This window comes from Dendropsophus ebraccatus, chromosome 6 (assembly GCF_027789765.1).
Source record: "Dendropsophus ebraccatus isolate aDenEbr1 chromosome 6, aDenEbr1.pat, whole genome shotgun sequence".
Lineage (NCBI taxonomy): Eukaryota > Metazoa > Chordata > Amphibia > Anura > Hylidae > Dendropsophus > Dendropsophus ebraccatus.
The window spans coordinates 64,532,198-64,551,404 of record NC_091459.1 but is presented as its reverse complement, the minus strand read 5'-3'; the positions used below and the strand labels follow the sequence as shown (position 1 = coordinate 64,551,404).

General features: G+C 45.7%; 1 protein-coding gene across 1 annotated transcript in view; it reads left to right on the top strand.

Moving 5' to 3' along the window:
• The window catches only part of LOC138794862 (leucine-rich repeat-containing protein 15-like), a 32,103-nt gene that overhangs the window by 651 nt on the left and 12,245 nt on the right, over window positions 1-19,207 (top strand). The window lies entirely within an intron of this gene.

Below are 19,207 nucleotides of genomic sequence, written 5' to 3'. Positions count from 1 at the left end.
AAATATGGATAGTGATTTCTCTTGTATACCAATAAGATTAATGTGCTATGAATGAATCCAGCTCGGCACAGAGTTTATAATGAAACATTTTCAATGCAATGTATACACAAGCCAAAGCTCTCAGCAATTCACATGGATTGTACACAGATTTGGGACCTAGATGAGTTGACTTGGAACATTTCCAATGAGAATGACGTTTCTTTTGGATACAGATTCAGTGATTCAGTGCATGTAAAATATAATATTGGGACCACATGAATCTGTTTGTCAGGAAATCCTTCTACAAGGATAAGACACTGTTTGGCTGTGCTCACAGTGTTTCTAATATAAAACACAGCCTGTATACTTGATTTAAGGAATTCACTGTAATATGGTCATGATAGGAAAAGAAAAATGAGGGACACTCCCTGTAAATGAGCTGCATGAAAGCGTCCGTGTTAGATATAGATTCCGGCTTAAACACATGACTGAATGAGTTGAATGGAGTTCTCAGATTCCAGAAGTCTTTGCATTAAGGTTTTACAATTTCCTTTTGTATGTTTACTGTTTTGTATTTTTATGTTTCCTTCCCTTGTTTCTTCTTCTGGCATCTGTTCAGTTAAAAGAAGACTTTAATGCTTTAGACAAGGTTTAACAATGGTGTAAAACATTTCCTTACTTGGTATATAACTAAACATTTTACCAGTGGAGTAATATCGAAGTAATCCCTTTATAATACTTTGTTCTTTATAATAGTTTAGGCTGACTGATATGAACCGTTAGGACAAAGAGGAGAAGTGACAAGTGAGCGCTGACTGGCACCCCACTATGTCTACTCCTGCTTACCTCAGACTGCCCTAGATAGCTGCGTGTAACTAGGCGACGATTCCTAAACAGAGTAGGTGATACACAAGACATTACAAGATAGACAAAACACAATAATGCAGTCCAACAGTCCGGGTCATACACTGACAGGTATTAGATGTACTGAATCGCGAAACCAAAGGCAGAGTCAAAGAGAATAGCAAAGATCAAGGCAGACAGCAAACAGGAAATGTCCAATAAACACAGCAGGGTCAGAAGCACAAGGTATAACAGCAGGCAGGAGACTAGCAGGGTAGCTTAAAAATTGGCAATAGAGTGAGCTTTAGTCCAACACTAGGGGGAAAAAGACAGAAAAATGGGAGGCGGAGCCTCGTGTGATACCGTAGATACCGGTTGGTAGGAGTCAGAGTAGATGGAGGCTCACCGTAAAGCCCCTTGGGCTTAATGCATATCACCCCTAACTTGGGGTACTAGTTACTTGTTCCACGTGGTAACTATGTAGTATTCCAGGCTGCAAGGAGAGCTAGCTGGGAGTGACTTTCTCTGCAGAGAAAGTAAAGGAAAAAATTGTCAAAAACTCCTCTAATTGCCAGCGCTGCCTCAGAAATGTCACAGGAACAGTAGTAGTAGGTGGAAAAGTAAAAAAAGTTTATTGGAATTTGCACAGACATAACACATTTCAAAAACATGAGCTTCCTTCATCAGATAGTGTGCATAGGAGAAGTTTTTGACAATTTGAACCAGCAGACCGCCTAGCCCCTATTAGCCCAGGCTCCTTGTTCCAATCTAATGCTGGGTTTACGCGGAATGATTATCGTTCGAATTTGCACGATAATTGCACGAATTTGCACATGCGGGCGGGGGGGGGGGGCGGGCTGCGGGAGCGCGATCGCAAAACAATCGCAAAACGATTTTTCCGTGTGATATATCGTACCATCTAAACGCTGATCGTTATGAAAAAAAAAAACGTTACTCTGACATCGTTAATCGTACGATCGGGCCAATTATCGTTTCGTGTAAACCCAGCATAAGGGTCCATTTACACAGAAAGATTATCTGACAGATTATCTGCCAAAGATTTGAAGCCAAAGCCAGGAATGGAATTTAAAAGAGGAGAAATCTCAGGCTTTCCTTTATGACCTCTTCTCTGTTTATAGTCTGTTCCTGGCTTTGGCTTCAAATCTTTGGCAGATAATCTGTCAGATAATCTTTCTGTGTAAATGCTGGGTTTACACAGAACGATTATCGTGCGAATTTGCACGATAACGATTGAATTCGAATGATAATCGTACGTGTAAACGCAGCGAACGATTGAACGACGAGCGAGAAATAGTTAATTTTGATCTTTTAACAGGTTCTTAAATCATCGCTCTTCGTTCGCGAAAAATTCGCCGATCGTTCCGTGTAAACAGTTGTCGCTCGATAGTCCAGCCGCCCGCTGCCCGCAGCCCCGCTGCCCGCCCCCCGCTCATCCGCAGCCCCCTGCACCGGCTTAATCGCCACCCCCGCCACCGCTCTGATCGCCACCCCCGCCGCCCCGATCGCCACCGCCGCCGCTCCGATCGCCACCCCCGCCGCTCCGATCGCCACCCCCGCCGCTCCGATCGCCACCCCCGCCGCCCCGATCGCCACCCCCGCCGCCCCGATCGCCACCCCCGCCGCCGCTCCAATTGCCACCCCCGCCGCCATGATCGCCACCCCCGCCGCCCCGATCGCCACCCCCGCTCCGATTGCCACGCCTGCCGCTACGATCGCACTGATTGGCTGAAGAGGAGCTGTTTGAAATTCCCGATTCCCCTCTTCAGCCAATGCTGCCTTGCATTGATTGGCTGAAGAGGGGAGCCGGGAATTTCAAACGGCTCCTCTTTAGCCAATCAGTGCACTGAAGAGGGGAGCCGGGGATGTCGAAGACCTGCTACGCGGAGCAGGTAACGTATGCTCGCGGCCGGGGTGGCGGGAGCAATCGGAGCGGTGGGGGTGGTGGTGATCGGGGCGGCAGGGGTGGCGATCGGAGCGGCAGCGGGGGGCGTTTGGAGCTGCAGCAGGGGGGAGATCGGAGCGGTGGGGGTAGCGATCGGGGCGGCGCAGGGGGCTACGGTTGACCGTGGGGCCGGGCTGCGGATGAGCAGGGGGCCGGGCTGCGAGCGGGGGGGGAAGGCTGCGGGCACGCGATCGCAAAACGATTTTTCTGTACGATATATTGTACCGTCTAAACGCTGATCGTTATAAAAAAAAAATCGTTACTTCGAAATCGTTAATCGTGCGATCAGGCCAATAATCGCCTTGTGTAAACTTAGCATTATGGTGCGTTTACACAGAAAGATGTATCTGACAGATTTTAGAAGCCAAAGCTAGGAATGGATTTGAAAGGAGGATAGATGCCAGTCTTTCCTTTATGACCTGATCCCTGTTTATAGTCTGTTCCTGGTTTTGGCTTAAAAGATCTGTCAGATAAATCTGTCTGTGTAAACGCACCATAATGCTTAGTTTACACAAGGCGATTATTGGCCCAATCGTACGATTAACGATTTCGAAGTAACGATTTTTTTTTATAACAATTAGCGTTTAGATGGAACGATATATCGTACAGAAAATTCGTTTTGCGATCGCTTAAGCCTATCTCACACATAAGTAAAATCAGTGAACGACTGTTTACACGGAACGATCGGCGAATTTTTTACGAACAACGATTTAAGAACATTTTAAAAGATCAAAATGAACGGGGCGGAGCCTGACCGGGGATGGAGTAAGCCGCACACCGCGTGAGCTCCCGCATACAGCCGCATCATACATGCTCCTGCGGGCTGGAGGACGGCGGCACCCAGACACCCCACGTACCGGAGGGCAGAGGACGCAGCGGGGACCAGATATGGCCGGCGGGACATCCAAAAAGAGCACCCGGGAGCCCAGGGACACGGCGGCGCCATCCCACAGAGGCATCCAAGATGGCGCTGGCTCCACTGTGCCGCGGTCCGGCGGGGCGCCCACACAGCAGGCTGCAGGCAAGTTGGTGGTGTGTGCAGGGGACCAGCTAGGGGAGCAGGGGGGCAGCCCAGACGCCGGCCAGAACCGGAGCCCACGTTCCCCGGACGCAATCCTGCCCGCTCAATCCTCACTGGGACCTGCCATTATTAGGCAGCAGAGCCATGAGGCCCAGATCCACAGGGAGGAGGAGGAGGAGGACGACCTGCCTGAGCCCACACTGAGGGAGGTATTTCGAGCAGTAATGAAAGGCAACATGGCCATTGCCTCCCTACAACAGCAAGTAGGCTCTATTCAGGAAGAACTGTCCTTTATGCGCTAAAATGTGCAAAAAGTCAATGAGAGAATGGCTGCTGCTGAGGGCAGAATCAGTGATTTGGAGGACAAGCTGGACCCTGTTGCTAGAGATACTCGCAGACATGATCAGCAAATTTCTGCTCTCCTCCTAAAAGCAGATGATCTGGAAAACAGACTGAGACGCAACAATGTGCGCATTGTGGGCTTCCCAGAAAAAGCAGAAGGCCCTAATCCCACCCGTTTCTTTGAATCCTGGATTAAGGATGCTATAGGAGAGGGGACGCTGTCACCTTTGTATGCTATAGAAAGAGCCCACCGAGTTCCTGCTCGCCCATTACCACCTGGGGCCCAGCCGCGCTCGGTTCTGGCGAAACTGCTACACTACAAAGACAGAGACGCTATCCTGCAGGCTGCACGCCAAAATCCTGATATTACCTACAACGGTTGTCGTGTTTCCTTCTACCCGGATTACTCCGCAGAAATTCAAAAGAAGCGGGCACGCTTTACGGAAATCAAACGCAGGCTACGCCAACTTCATGTTCCCTATGCCATGTTGTACCCAGCCAAATTGCGCGTTGTCGCTATGGGAGACACGCATTTCTTCACTGAACCGCATGATGCTGACCGCTGGCTTGAAGCCCATCAACAGCAGATCCGGCAGGGGGCCAACCCCTGATGTGTTTCACGTCCCTTTGCTTTCCTCCGTGGCGTGTGGAAAGTTTCTCCCTCCGCTGTGGAGAATGTGTTTTTCATTTTGGTGTCTTTTGTCCTCAGCCCGCGGTTGCACCTTGTATCCTGATTGAAGCGGGGTGGCCCGAAGAAGATGCGAGCTTTTCACCTACACTCGGTAGTGTGGAGAACTGGTGGCCCCCACTGTCTACACGTAGTGGACAATTGTCCCTGTTTTTTGTTCTCATTTCTGTTTCTCTTTTTTCTACTTGTTTTTTTTTTCTTTTTTTTTCTGGTTGCTGGGTCTATCAGGCCCTGTGTTTCTTGGCAGCTCCCACACACTATACATGTACTCTCTACCCTCCGATATTTTTCATTGTACTACGCACTGTGCATTGATGTGTTTATATTTGCAAATGTATTTGTTTCTGTTCCCTTATGGCGAATGGCATTAGAGTGGTCTCCTGGAACATAAGAGGTCTGGGTGAGGCTGATAAGCATTACGCACTGTTTGATAGATTACGTACTTTCCACCCCCTCATCTTGTGTCTGCAGGAGACCCACCTTACTAAAGACACAGCTCATCTGTTCCGCAGGTCGTGGATAGGCTGGAGCTATCATTCTTACTACTCACAGTATTCCCGGGGGGTGAGCATACTGGTCCATAAAAATATACCATTTGTTTGTTTAAAGGTTAAAGTAGACCCTCATGGTCAGTTCATTTGTTTGTATTGCTCCATTTATGCTACTAATTGGGTACTGTGTTCACTCTATATACCTCCACCTTACAATAGCTCAGTCTTGAAAACTATTTTGAGTTTTGGTGCAGCACACCCGGATGCCTCACTGCTCCTCATAGGTGATTTCAATTCTGTTGTGGATGGCACCCTTGATAGGATGTCTGCAGTGGCATCGCCCTCCAATGCGCGCCTGACCCCCTTGGGTGCGCTCTTACCTGAGGTAGCTCTCTTTGATCTCTGGAGGGCACGACACCCGGGTGTGCGCACCTACTCCTGTTACTCGGCCACGCACAATAGTCTGTCTCGTATTGACCTTGCCCTTGGGGATGCTCGGACGCTGTCCTTGGTGATAGAGATGGAATATTTGCCGTGGTCACTCTCTGACCACTCCCCCCTGAGCCTCCTCCTGGAACACCCTGGAGTGTGGCACCCCACAGTGCGATCTTGGCGCCTTAATCCGCACTGGCTCTCTATCCTCGAGACGCCTGGTATTCAAATGGCAGTGGAAGAATTCTTTAGTCATAATACTGGTACTGCCACTCCGCAGATCGAGTGGGATGCCATGAAGGCGTATTTAAGAGGATATTTTATACAAACAATTACCCGTACTAAGCGAGCAAGAGGCAGTCTACGGTCGGCTCTCCAGGACTCCTTTTTACAGGCGGAGGAGAATCACATTGCAGGTAATTCTGCAGTTACCTCAGCTAGACTTAGAGAGGCCCAACAGGTACTTACAGATTTTGACCTTGAATCCGCCGCCCATAAGAAAAACTTTGCTAAGCACATGTTTTTTGTAGAAGGCGAGCGTACTGGGCATCTCTTATCTGTTATCACGAGTGCTCAAAGAAGTTCGACCTTCCTCACCCACATACAGAATAATGAGGGAGCCCTGGTGACCTCTACCCCTGACATCCTACAAGTCTTTTATTCTTACTATTCTAATCTTTATGGCTCTAAATTGGAGGCCACTCCCAATCATATCAGGGATTTCCTGTCTTCTGTCTCTCTCCCGATCCTAACTACTGATGTGCGGGAAACATTGGAGACCCCACTGACCTTGGAAGAGCTAGAGGCTGCGGCCTCCTCTATCACCAACAACAGGGCACCGGGGATGGATGGGTTGCCGGGAGAATTATTTAAAAAGGTGGGAGAGGTGCTGTTGCCCAAGCTGTTAGAGGTGTGGCAGGCCTCTGTGGAATCAGGCTCCCTTTCGGAGTCCATGAGGGAAGCAGTAATTATAGTCCTACCCAAGCCTGGGAGAGATGTAACCTTGCCGGGTTCCTATAGACCCATCTCTCTGTTATCTACAGATATCAAGATAGTGGCCAAGGCCATAGCCAACAGACTTTCCCTCTACATGAGTGCTCTAGTTCATCCTAACCAAACAGGCTTTATTCCAGCCAGGTCCACTGCCATGAATATTAGACGGTTATATGTTAATCTCCAGTTGCCCTCGGAGGATTCGGGGGGGGAGGGCGGTGTGCTCACTCGACGCTGTCAAAGCTTTTGACAGTGTCGAATGGGCCTTTCTATGGGCAGTACTGGACAAGATGGGGTTTGGGCCACACTTTATTTCTTGGATTCGGCTGCTATATTCCTCACCCTGTGCACGTGTAAAAATAAATGGTGGCCTATCTGCCAGATTTGATTTACAGCGGGGTACGCCGTTGCTTTTTGCGTTAACCATAGAGCCGCTGGCATCCCTAATACGTGGCCATCCGGGTGTGTGTGGTTTTAAGAGGGGTCCCCAAGAGGAGAAAATAGCGTTATACGCAGATGACTTATTGTTATATTTAAATTACACTGATGCATCTCTGGCTACAGCTATCACGCTTATTGATGACTTTGGCAGATTTTCGGGATTGTCTATTGGTTGGGACAAGTCGGTGCTGCTGCCACTGGATGTTAATGTGGCTCACATGCCTGTCCTCCCCTTCCCTCTCAAGATTGTCACGGAATTTAAATAACTTGGCATTATCATCTCTAAGGATATTAAAGCCTATGAGAGATTGAACCTCACACGATTCTTTCCAAATTTCAGGCCAAAATGGGGGTGTGGCGTAGGCTCCCTCTATCAGTAGTGGGACGCTCTAATCTGATAAAAATGGTATGGATGCTCCAATTACTATATGTATTGCATAATTCCCCGATATGGATTCCTCTCCGTTACTTTCACAAAATACACAGCTTATTCAGAGACCTCATTTGGGGTTCCCAGCGCCCTCGTATAAAGTTAGAAACTTTGCAGAGAGCTAAGACAGCAGGGGGGTTGGCAGTGCCTAATGCCATGATTTATTTCTTAGCCTCTCAGCTGCAACATCTTAGGGGGTGGGAGACAGACACGTTAATGGACCCTACTTTCCAATTATTACAGGCCCATTTTGGAACGGGGCAGTTATTTGAGGTTCTGGAGGCTAAACGTTTCTCGACGGCTGCTACAGGCCTCCCTACACTTCAGCTTTATCATAGAGTCTGGTGGAAGGTTAGAGACATGTATGGGTTGTCCAGATGCTCTGCATATACCTCTATATGGGATACCCCCTGGTTGAGTGAGCTATTTTTCTTGGAAGGGTTTACACCATGGCGGACACTTGGTCTTTGACGAGTGGAGCAGTTATATATTAGTGGTAAGCTGAAAAGTTTCCAGCGGCTGTGTGAAGAATTCCCCATCTCTAGGACACATTTTTACAAATACCTTCAGTTACGCCATGCGTGTGATAGTGAGGGGGACATTTTGTCCCGGGAGCGGGTAATTATTCCACCTATTCATATAGTGGGTGCCTCTACTTCCACATCTGGTCTCATTTCTTTGCTATATATTCATTTACATGACAAATTCTTAGAAAAACATCCGTTGACCATAAAGGAGAAGTGGGAGGCTGACTTGGGTCCCCTGGAGGATGAGCTATGGAAGGAAATTTTGGAGATGACGTCCCAGCTGTCCGTGGGGGAGCAGCACCGACTGTCCCATTTATACCTATTACACCGTGTCTACAGAACGCCGGAGTTCTTATTTAGAGTGGGACTTCGTCCCGATGCCCTGTGTCCTCGGTGCCGGAGAGACGAGAGAGGGATCCTGCACATGTTCTGGCGGTGCCCAAAATTAACGAGATATTGGCAGGAGGTTGCTTCAATTATCCACAAAGTCTATTCTGTTAACCTTGAACAGTCTCCCTTAGTTTGCATTTTAGGCTATGTAGAGGATATAGCCTTATCTAATCCTGGTAAAGTTGCTGTTGCTAGGATCTAGTATATGGCTAGAAAGCTGATAGCTCAATCCTGGCTTGACCAGGATCCTCCGACGAGTACTGTCTTTGTAGCTAAAGTCAACTGGCTCATTGCCAATGATAAATATGCCTATGAAAAGCGGGAGGCGATGAAAAAGTTTGAGAAGATCTGGGCCCCTTGGCTGGATACCCCCGGTATGGCACCGCCGTCACTTACTAGAGGCAGGCTCTCTCCCTCACCGGCCACCTAATCATATATCTAGGAGTTCTCTGTTTGTAATGAAAGATATAGAACCTATCTACTGGTTTACTCTCTATACTGCTGCGTATCTCTTCTTTTTTGAAGGGTCGCCCCCTTGAACTAGATTGGTTGCTGCCAATTTGTTGTGTATCTTTTTTATTTTGTGTTCTGTTTTGTTCTGCGTAGGGTTTGGGCTACTGTGCTAGCCTCCCTGCGGTTTTGTGTACTTTAAAAATGCAAAATGTTTAATAAAAACGATTTGATAAAAAAAAAAAAAAAGATCAAAATGAACGATTTATCGATTGTTCGCCGCGTTTACACGTACGATTATCGTTTGAATTCGATCGTTATCGCGAAAATTCGCCCGATAATCGTTCCGTAGCATTACTCACTTTTGGGCCAGAACTGGCAGCAGTGTTACCTCCCAAATTTCCAGAGCACACAGCAAGCGGGTGGGGCTGAACATCCAGACATAAACAGACCAGTGTTCAGACTGGGCTATGAACTTTGCACAAGAAACAAGAAAAGCAGTGCCTTCTCAGCCGCACAGCACAATCCGAGGGGCGCACCAAGCTCCACAAAGGCCCAGTTTTGATACTAACATAATACTTTAGGCCACAATACATATGACTCTGTACCACTTAAGTCAAATAGAAGGTAAAAATAGAAAAAAGAATAGAAAAATACTGTAAACACCTATAGAAAAACATTGTAAAGATCTTCTATTAGTGATGACACTATATTCACATAGCATTTAGACAATACGATTTGGTTCTGTAATCCTATGGTATGGTTATGTTAACTGAATGGCTTATTCCTTTGTCAGACTGGGTGTGGATTTGGCCTGATCTTGCATTTTACATATGTCATGTCACACCAACCAGATGTCTCACATGAAACAATTTGAGCTTCTTGATTCCCCTTCTTTAACTAAATATCATAGCGCAGAGGTGGAAACAGATATCAAATGGTCCCTATGCAAAAACAAAATATTGGCCCTTGTAGTCTCCAAAGGGTTTAAAGTTGTTACCTCAACCATAGATAGTAAGACACTGATTGCTATCAGGGTTCCTGGGTTTTCAGTGGCATAGCTTATTAGTCTTTCTTTCCATCAAAAACATTAGAACATTCATGGAAACCTGATGGATCCATTTATATGAATGGAAGCAACAAAATTTCTTTGCAAACTCAGTTTTTGGGCTCATGTGCACACAGTCTGTATAGTAACATATTGAGTGCCTATAGGTCTGTATTACAGGTTCATGGGCACATGTAAGCTGATGTATAATGCCTCTGTGAAGCAATAGTCCGGGGAGAGGACAGCTCCATGTACAGCATGCAATAGATCTTGTCCTAATCTTTGTTCTTGCATAGTCTCATAGCACAGCCTAGGACTTCTTATGTTTCCCACAAGCATACAGTAGCAGTAGATCTGGCACAGAGCACCATGCCTCCATTGGTATTCAGTCCTGTAGCTGTTTTTCCTCTGGAAGGATTAATCCACTGAGTGTTGATCTATGTGTTGCCAGCATTGTGGCCTTTTCTTGCCCCTCTTATCTTCCCTTACCTCAGCAGAATTCTGGAATGTAAGTGTTTCCATATCCCTCTGCAAATAAATTGTAGACTGCAAGTGTGTCATTTTCCAACTTCTTCATGTGTGCTAAACCGTATTAGCAACATTTTCAACTGCACAAACATGAAGCTGGTTTGGTTGAGGAATTTGAGTAGTTTTGCAGATTAGGGTGCTTTACACATAGCAGTTTGAACTGAGAAGCATAAAAACATATATTATAACAAATTTCTGCATTTTTTCTGCATTTTACAAAAATGCAGTAAGGTCACGTGCTGTTTTTGTGCGGGTTCTTGGCTGCAAACAGCTACATGTAAGGGCACCCTCAAAGCGATTTCTATGCAAAAAAAAAAAAAGTTATCTAATGCTATATAGTTGCCCATAGATTAACATATGTGACTTATAGCTTTGGGTAGATTTATGTGTCTATGTGTGCCTAAGCCTTTGTAGGTTTCTGCACACTGTCTGCTTCACTAAAGGGGTTCACACCAGTTGACCTCTGGTAGGGTTCAGATTGATGTATGTAGTATTCATGTACCACATAAATACAAACATGGCCAAGCATCCATATGCCATACAATGATTTACTGCTTCTCAACAAAATGTAAACAACTAACATCAGTATTTCATCAAACCGCCCACTACCACAGCGCCCATAGACCAGGGGGTTTAGTCTGGTAGCTATTAAGTTGCCAGAATACTGGATTGCCACTGGTGGAGATGGTGCTCACTGCCAAGCACTACACCATGTGGATTGGAGACCCACTCACATCAGTGGCCCTGAAATAACAAGTGGACTTGTACTGTGTAATTAGAATGTGTACTAACTACCTGATATCAATTGTTGATATTTTGCTAAGATGCAGTATATGTTTAACATGTGGGTATGTGGCCTTGTTTTTTTTTATTTGTTGTACATATATACAACTAACTCTTTATTCTACATTATCCTCTAAGTGTAGGTGACTTGGGGTACAGCTTGACCTTAAGCCCTTTAGGGTCCTATACATGCAAAAGGGTACATGAACAACTTCTTCCTAATAACTTCTTACTTTAGTATTTCCTATAGTGGTGAACAAGGCAGGCAATGACCCTGGTAATTCCAGTTCTTTGCAAGAGCTCCCAGCTTACAGCCTACCAAGAGGGTCTAAGACCTACAAAAAGGGAAGGAGATATGTAGGTTGCTCAACATTCTTCACACTGCTAGTTCTGTCTCTACTCGAACAGGATCATAATGTGGAGCATTTAATCATCTATATGATTTGCATGTGTATCTTCATATATTCCCCGCAACACCTATACAACTATACAAATAAATATTATATTATTATTATTATTATTAACACCTCCCCTTTTGGTCCAGTTGCAAATTGCTTGCTGTATTTGTGATGGGCACATGCACTGCTAGCTCAGCCAATTAGCAGCTGATGCGGAACACTGCAGCAATTGCTGATTGGCTGAGCAGACAATGCATGTGCCAATCCAAAACATGGCAGGTGCTGTGCAACTGGACCAGTGGTGGCGGGGAGGTAGGAAAATATAAAACATACATTTGATGAAGAAAATAAAAGGATCAAAGCTCTAATCTTTAAGGCACCTCTTTTATATTGCAAACTGTACAAAATTCAGTCAAGTATGTTGTTGCAAAGCACAGAAGACAGGGTGATGTTTTTTACGGTAATAGCCGTCCATCCTTCCATAGGGCTTGAGAGGAGGAGAGGGGAAGATACTCTGGGTTATCAATGCAGTGGTATTAGTCTGACAACCTGTAAGACCAACAATGCTAGTAGTAAGAAAACCACTTACTGTCCCAGAAACTAAAGACAGTATATTGGAAAATAAAAAATAAAATCAAATAAATAAAAATAAAAAAAGAATTTTGGTTTCAAGAATATGAAGCCTCTATAAAGTTACTGCAGATATGAATTCTGTTCCGTGGTGTATTTGTTGTGCAAATTACTGACATTGTTCCATACAATTAAATGAAATTAATGCTGCAGAAAAACCACATTCAGATGTGTGGTAAACATTTTGGGGGACATTTATTAAGTCCGGCGTTTTTTTACGCCGGACTTATAAATGTCCCCGCATTTTAGGCGCTATGGGGATTTATGCAGAGGCGGTCTGCCTCTACATAAATCCTGTGCGCGTCGGTGCGCACAGCCGAAAACCTACACCAGCTGAGGACTGGAGTAGGTTTTCGGCGTATCTTTTGGCGGAACGGATGGTGAATCGCGCGGACTCTGAGTCCGCGCCCTCCGTTCCGCCCCCTTCACACCCCCTCCCCGCCCCCGGCGTACTCGGCATAAAGTGCCGATTTGCGAATATTTTATTCGCCGAAAATCATCCGTACGCCGGATGATACATGTCGCCCTTTTAGTTTATATTCCCACACAGTATTTTTGCTCAGTATTTTGGTCAGTATTTTTGTAACCAAAGCCAGGAGTGGATTTAAAACAGAAAACAGAAAGGCTATGATCACATACTGTTGAAATTTATGGGATGGCCATCATTTATTGGCAAATAATTGCCCATATTTTAAAACAATGGCAATTTTTAAAATAACGGCCGTTATTTGCCATTAAATGACGGGCATCTGCTAAATTTCCATATTCAATGTTTATTACAGTTTTTCTGTATTGAAAAGAGAACAGAAAAGGCCATCTGCTAAATTTCAACAGTGTGTGAACATAGCCTTTGTGTGTTTTCAATCCACTCCTGGTTTTGGTTGCAAAATGCTGACCAAAAATACTGTGTGGAACAAAGCCTAATGCTGGGTTTACACGGAACGATTATTGTGCAAATTTGCACAATAACGATCGAATTCGAACAATAATCGTACGTGTAAACGCAGCGAACGATCGAACGACGAGCGAGAAATCGTTCATTTTGATCTTTTAACTTGTTCTTAAATCGTTGTTCGCAAAAAATTCGCTGATCGTTCCGTGTAAACAGTCGTTGCGAAAGTCCGGCCGCCCACAGCCCGGCCCCCCCGCCCGCAGCCCGGCCCCCCACTCATCCGCAGCCCCCTGCGCCTGCTCGATCGCCATGCCCGCCGCCCGGATTGCCACCCCCGCCGCTCGGATCGCCACCCCCACTGCCGCCGCTCCGATCGCCACCCCTGCCGCCGCTCCAATCGCCACCCCCGCCGTCGCTCCGATCGCTTCCGCCGCCCCGGCCACGAACATACCTTACCTGCTCGGCGTAGCGGGTGTTCGAAATTCCCGGCTCCCCTCTTCAGTGCATTGATTGACTGAAGGGGGGGGGCGGGAATTTCAAACCGCTCCTCTTCAGCCAATCAGTACTCCTCTTCAGCACTGATTGGCTGAAGAGAAGCCGTTTGAAATACCCGGCTCCCCTCTTCAGCCAATCAATGCACGGCAGCACTGATTGGCTGAAGAGGAGCCTTTTGAAATTCCTGGCTCCCCTCTTCAGCCAATCAATGCACGGCAGCACTGATTGGCTGAAGAGGAGCTGTTTGAAATTCCCGGCTCCTCTCTTCAGCCAATCAATGCACTGAAGAGGGGAGCCGGGAATTTCGAACACCCGCTACGCCGAGCAGGTAAGGTATGCTCGTGGCCGGGGCGGCGGGGGCGATCGGAGCGGCGGTGGGTGATCAGAGTGGCGGCGGGGGTGGCGATCAGAGCGGGAGCGGCGGGGGTGGCGATCGAGCCAGCGCAGGGGGTGGCGATCGAGCCAGCGCAGGGGGTGGCGATCGAGCCGGCACAGGGGGATGCGAATGAGCGGGGGCTGGGCTGCGGGCGGGCCGGGCGATCTTAAAACGATCACAAAGCGATTTTTCCGTACTATACAGTATATTGTACTGCCTAAACGCTGATCGTGAGATAAAAAAAACACGTTACGCCGACATCGTTAATTGTGCGATTGGGCCAATTATCGTCCCGTGTAAACCCAGCATTAGTCAAATAAATTTCTGCAACAAATCTTCCATGTGCAAAAGTACCGAAGAGTTCTTGATTGCTATCTTGATACGTTTTAAGCAAATTATATGGGCAGTAAACATAGTACAGTAGAGCCAGCCAGCAGCTTGCCATGTGTTTGGGTACCATTATTTTTCCAGCAAACACTTTTAAGTTTATTTAAGCATTACTTATAAGCTTCCAGACATCTCTTGTTTATTCTAATCACTTTCTACTGCCAAACACAGCTTTTTTCTTCAACATACTTTCACACAAACACACACACACACACACACAGAAATGGAAAGTCACTTCAGCACTCCAACTGGAATTCAAAATAATGTGTTTATTATTTCACCCAGGCAAAGAGCAACGTTTGATAATGGCTCCGACAAGGAGCTGAAACGTTGCTCTTTGCCTGGGTGAAATAATAAACACGTTATTTTGAATTCCAGTTGGAGTGCTGAGGTGACTTTTCATATCTAGCTACAACCCGCTTGGTCGCATACGGGTACACCGGCTGGCACCCTTGCATCTATTTCTAGAGTGCTGCATTTAACTTTTTTCACTAGATAGATAAATAGATAGATCGATATAGATATAAACAAACAATATACCCTCACATTGTTATTTGCAATATGGTCTATTTGTGACCTTGTTGTATATAGAATTATCATTTTTGTTCCCCACTGAATTGCTGGCCTGACTGATAGATGGATAAAATGTCTCCTCTCCACTGACTGCCTTATAAAAATACAAGCTGCTGGCCAGATGTGGCGGAAAGGGGGCAGCCAATTACTGCACAAATTTGCTTCCTTTCGCCACCGGCTTGTGTCTTCTCACCGGTACACTGATCATACATAACAATAAAAAAAAAAAAAAACACTGACAGGTATAGTGAATAACATTCATTATCTCATAACAGTATCCCCTTGGGCCAGCATAAGGAGTTTCAGGGCCCAACATTGCTGACTTGTCTGGTTCCTTACCTTACAAATACACCAAAAGCAATTTGGTCATACTATAAATAAATCTATAATAGTAAAAGATAAAGCACTGATAAGCTTTGTTTTAGTGCCGCTGTTATAATGGTAAAACATAATGGTGTCGCTGTAATAATGGTAAACAGATAACAATACCAACATAAAGATATAAATATATGTTCGTTTGTTTGAGAAATGTTTGCCGTTCAACTTAACCTTTATAATTCCATGTACATAGGAAACATTTCTTAACCCCTTGCCGCAAAATGACGTTTGGGAAACGTCATGTAAATCAGGTAGTTCCTGCAACATGACGTTTCCCAAACGTCATGCTTTCCCTGCCTCCCCCCGCTGTCCCTAGGTGAGATCGGGCAGCGGGAGGAGGCAGTATCACACCGCATCCTCCCGCTGCCTCTGCCCGGAGGGAAGCCGCGCTCCCCCCGGGCAGTTAACCCCATAGACGCCGCGGTCAATGTGACCGCAGCGTCTATGGGGAGATTTGTGGTTCGGCAGGCGATCAGGCGGCGGGAGGGGGCTGTGGCATGTTGCCTCCTCCCGCCGCCACTACTGATGCTCCCCCTGGCCGTTCCGTGCCCCCCCGGTACTGGCGGATCGCCGCTATTGCCGTTATAGCGGCGATCCGCCAGTACCGGCCATTACCGGCGCCGCCGCTGCATTTCATCTCCCCCCACCGTGAATCCATGGTGGGGGGGGAGATGAAATAAGTGTAAATCAGACCCCAGATCAGCCCCCCCTCCTAGTGGCCGATTACCTCCCCGGGCGGCCATCACATCCAAGATGGCCGCCCCCATCGCTGCGAACAAACGATGTTTGTTCGCAGCGATGGAAATAAAAAAAATGAATGAAACACCCATGCTCTCCGCCACCGGAGGTAGCGGAGAGCATGGGGCAGTGATCGGGGACCCCCCTGTGGGGTCCCGGAACAGGCGATCGGAGGTATATACTATATACCCCTGATCGCCTGTTCCCAGTGCTGCAGGCACTTTTTATCCCCTGTCACCTCTGACCACCGCACGTTGCCTCTGACCACCGCACGTTGCCTCTGACCTCTGCCCTGCTGTGTGCCCATACAAGAGTTTATGCCCATATATGGGGTACAGTTCTACTCAGGAGAACCTGCGTTACAAATTTTGGGGTGCAGATTCTCTCATGTTCCTCCATGAAAATGAGAAATTTTAAACTAAACGAACATATTATTGGAAAAATTCAAGTTTTTCATTTTTACTGTCTAATTTTAAATACTTTCCTCTAATACATGTGGGGTCAAAATGGTCACCACACCACAAGATGAATTCTTTGAGGGGTGTACTTTCCAAAATGGGGTGACTTTTGGGGGGGTTCTCTTCTGTGGACACTACAGGGGCATTGCAAACGCACCTGGCGCTCAGAAACTTCTCCAGCAAAATCTGCATTAAAAAAGCTAATTGGCGCTCCTTCCCTTCTGAGCCCTGCTGTGTGCCCATATAGTGGTTTATGCCCACATATGGGGTACCGTTGTATTCAGGAGAACCTGCGTTACAAATTTTGGGGTACTTTTTTTCTCTTGTTCCTCGTGAAATTGAGAGATTTCAAACTAAACGAACATATTATTGGAAAAATTCGGGTTTTTCATTTTTTACTGTCTTCTTTTGAAATCTTTCCTCTAACACCTGTGGGGTCAAAATGCTCATCCTACCCAAAGATAAATTCTTTGAGGGGTGTACTTTCCAAAATGGGGTGACTTTTGCTGACACTACAGGGGCACTGCAAACGCACCTGACGCTCAGAAACTTCTTCAGCAAAATCTGCATTAAAAAAGCCAATTGTCGCTCCCTTCCTTCTGAGCCCCGCTGTGTGCCCATGCAGTGGTTTACGCCCACATATGGGGTACCGTTGTACTCAGGAGAACCTGCGTTACAAATTTTGGCATACCTTTTTTCTCATGTTCCTTTTGAAAATGAGAAACTTTAATCTAAACATATATATTATTGGAAAATTTTAATTTTCGATTTTTTTACGACCTAATTGTGAATACTTTCCTCCAGCCCCTGTAGAGTTAAAATGCTCATTATACCCCTAGATTAATTCTTTAAGATGTCTAGTTTCCAAAATGGGGAAATTTCATGAAAATTTGATAATTTGCTGATACATTTCTATGCCCCATAACACCCTAAAAAAGTGAAATATGTTTACCAAATTATGCCAGAATAAAGAAGACATATTGGTTATGTGACTTAGTAACTAATTTATGTGCTATGACTTGCTTTTTTAAAAGCAGAGAATTTCAGAAGTTCATAAAATGCAAATTTTTCAAATTTTTCATGATATTTTGATGTTTTTCACAAAAAACACACAAAGTAGTGACTAAATTTTGCCACTAATATAAAGTGCCATATGTGACGAAAAAACTATCTCAGAATCGCTAGCATACGTTAAAGCATCACTGAGCTATAAGCGCATAAAGTGTGACAGGTCAGATTTTGAAAAATGAGCCTGGTCATTAAGGCCAAAACAGGCTTTAGAGGCAAGGGGTTAAAGGGCACCTGTTGTTAAAACTGTCAAAATCTAAATCAATAGGGGATGTAATATAAAGCAAGTTCGCAATTACATGACTATTTATTATTATTATTATTATTATTTTTTTTTTTTTTTTAGGTATCCTTTAAAACAGAGCTATACTTACTTGAAATCCAGGTTCAGTTTTCTAGGCCATATTTTGGGTTTGTGCCGTTAAAAAAAAATAAAAAAGAGACCAAACACAGGAAGTCCCGAACAATACATAGTGCCATGAATCAATGGGGCTGTCAATTAAATGACTGGCTTCTCTGGCAGGCTGTCACTTTTCTTCAACCAGCACAAACCCGAAAAAGCTGCCTTCAGCAAACTGGACCTGGATTTCAAGTAAGTATAAGGCTATGTTCACACGTCAGGATTTTTTGGCCGTCATTGCCGATGGTCGTCAAAAAAACATCTGATATTTGGTAAATATGGCAGTTTATAATGATTATAATCATTATAGGTGGCTGATATTAGCACACATCAGACATCTTTTTGATGGCCATTGGCAATTACGGCTGAAAGATCCTGTAGTGTGAACATAGCCTAGCCTAGCAACATAACAAAAAACAATGTAAACTGCAAACATGCCTTACATCCCCTGTTGATTTGGAGAGTTGAATTTTAAAAATTATAACGACAGTGCCAAGGCTTAGCTCATCAACTGTGATATAAGCAATAGTAAGCCAGAGCATTGGTTTCTATATGCAATTACATGAAAATGCAACACAGCATGATTATTCTCAAAGCTACCTAATATTCTTAACCCCATGCGACCCAGGGCGTACTCATATGTCCTGGGACGGGAGTTCAGAGGAGGGAGATAGCAGCCAGGGACTGTGGCTATTAACCGTTGCGGTCCGATTAATGTGCCTGCTAATTAGCCATTTAAATGCAGCTGTCAAAACTGACATCTGCATTTAAATGGCCTGTGTCCCTCATGGTGCTCTAGTGGCGGGATCACCCCCCCAGTGATTGCAAAGGGGCAATACCTGCTTGTTGCCTTGCCAGGGCTCTGCGCTGTAGTTGTGCTGATCCTGACTCCGTACTCCATTGCTCTGGGCTCCGGCACAGCAATGCATCACTGATATCATGATGCATTGTAAAAATAGAAAAAGCACTGCGTGCATAATCACCCGAACTATGAAATCATCTAATTCCTGAGCTTGCACAGTAAATGGTGTAAGTGCAAAAAAAAATGCCAAAGTGCAAAATTGC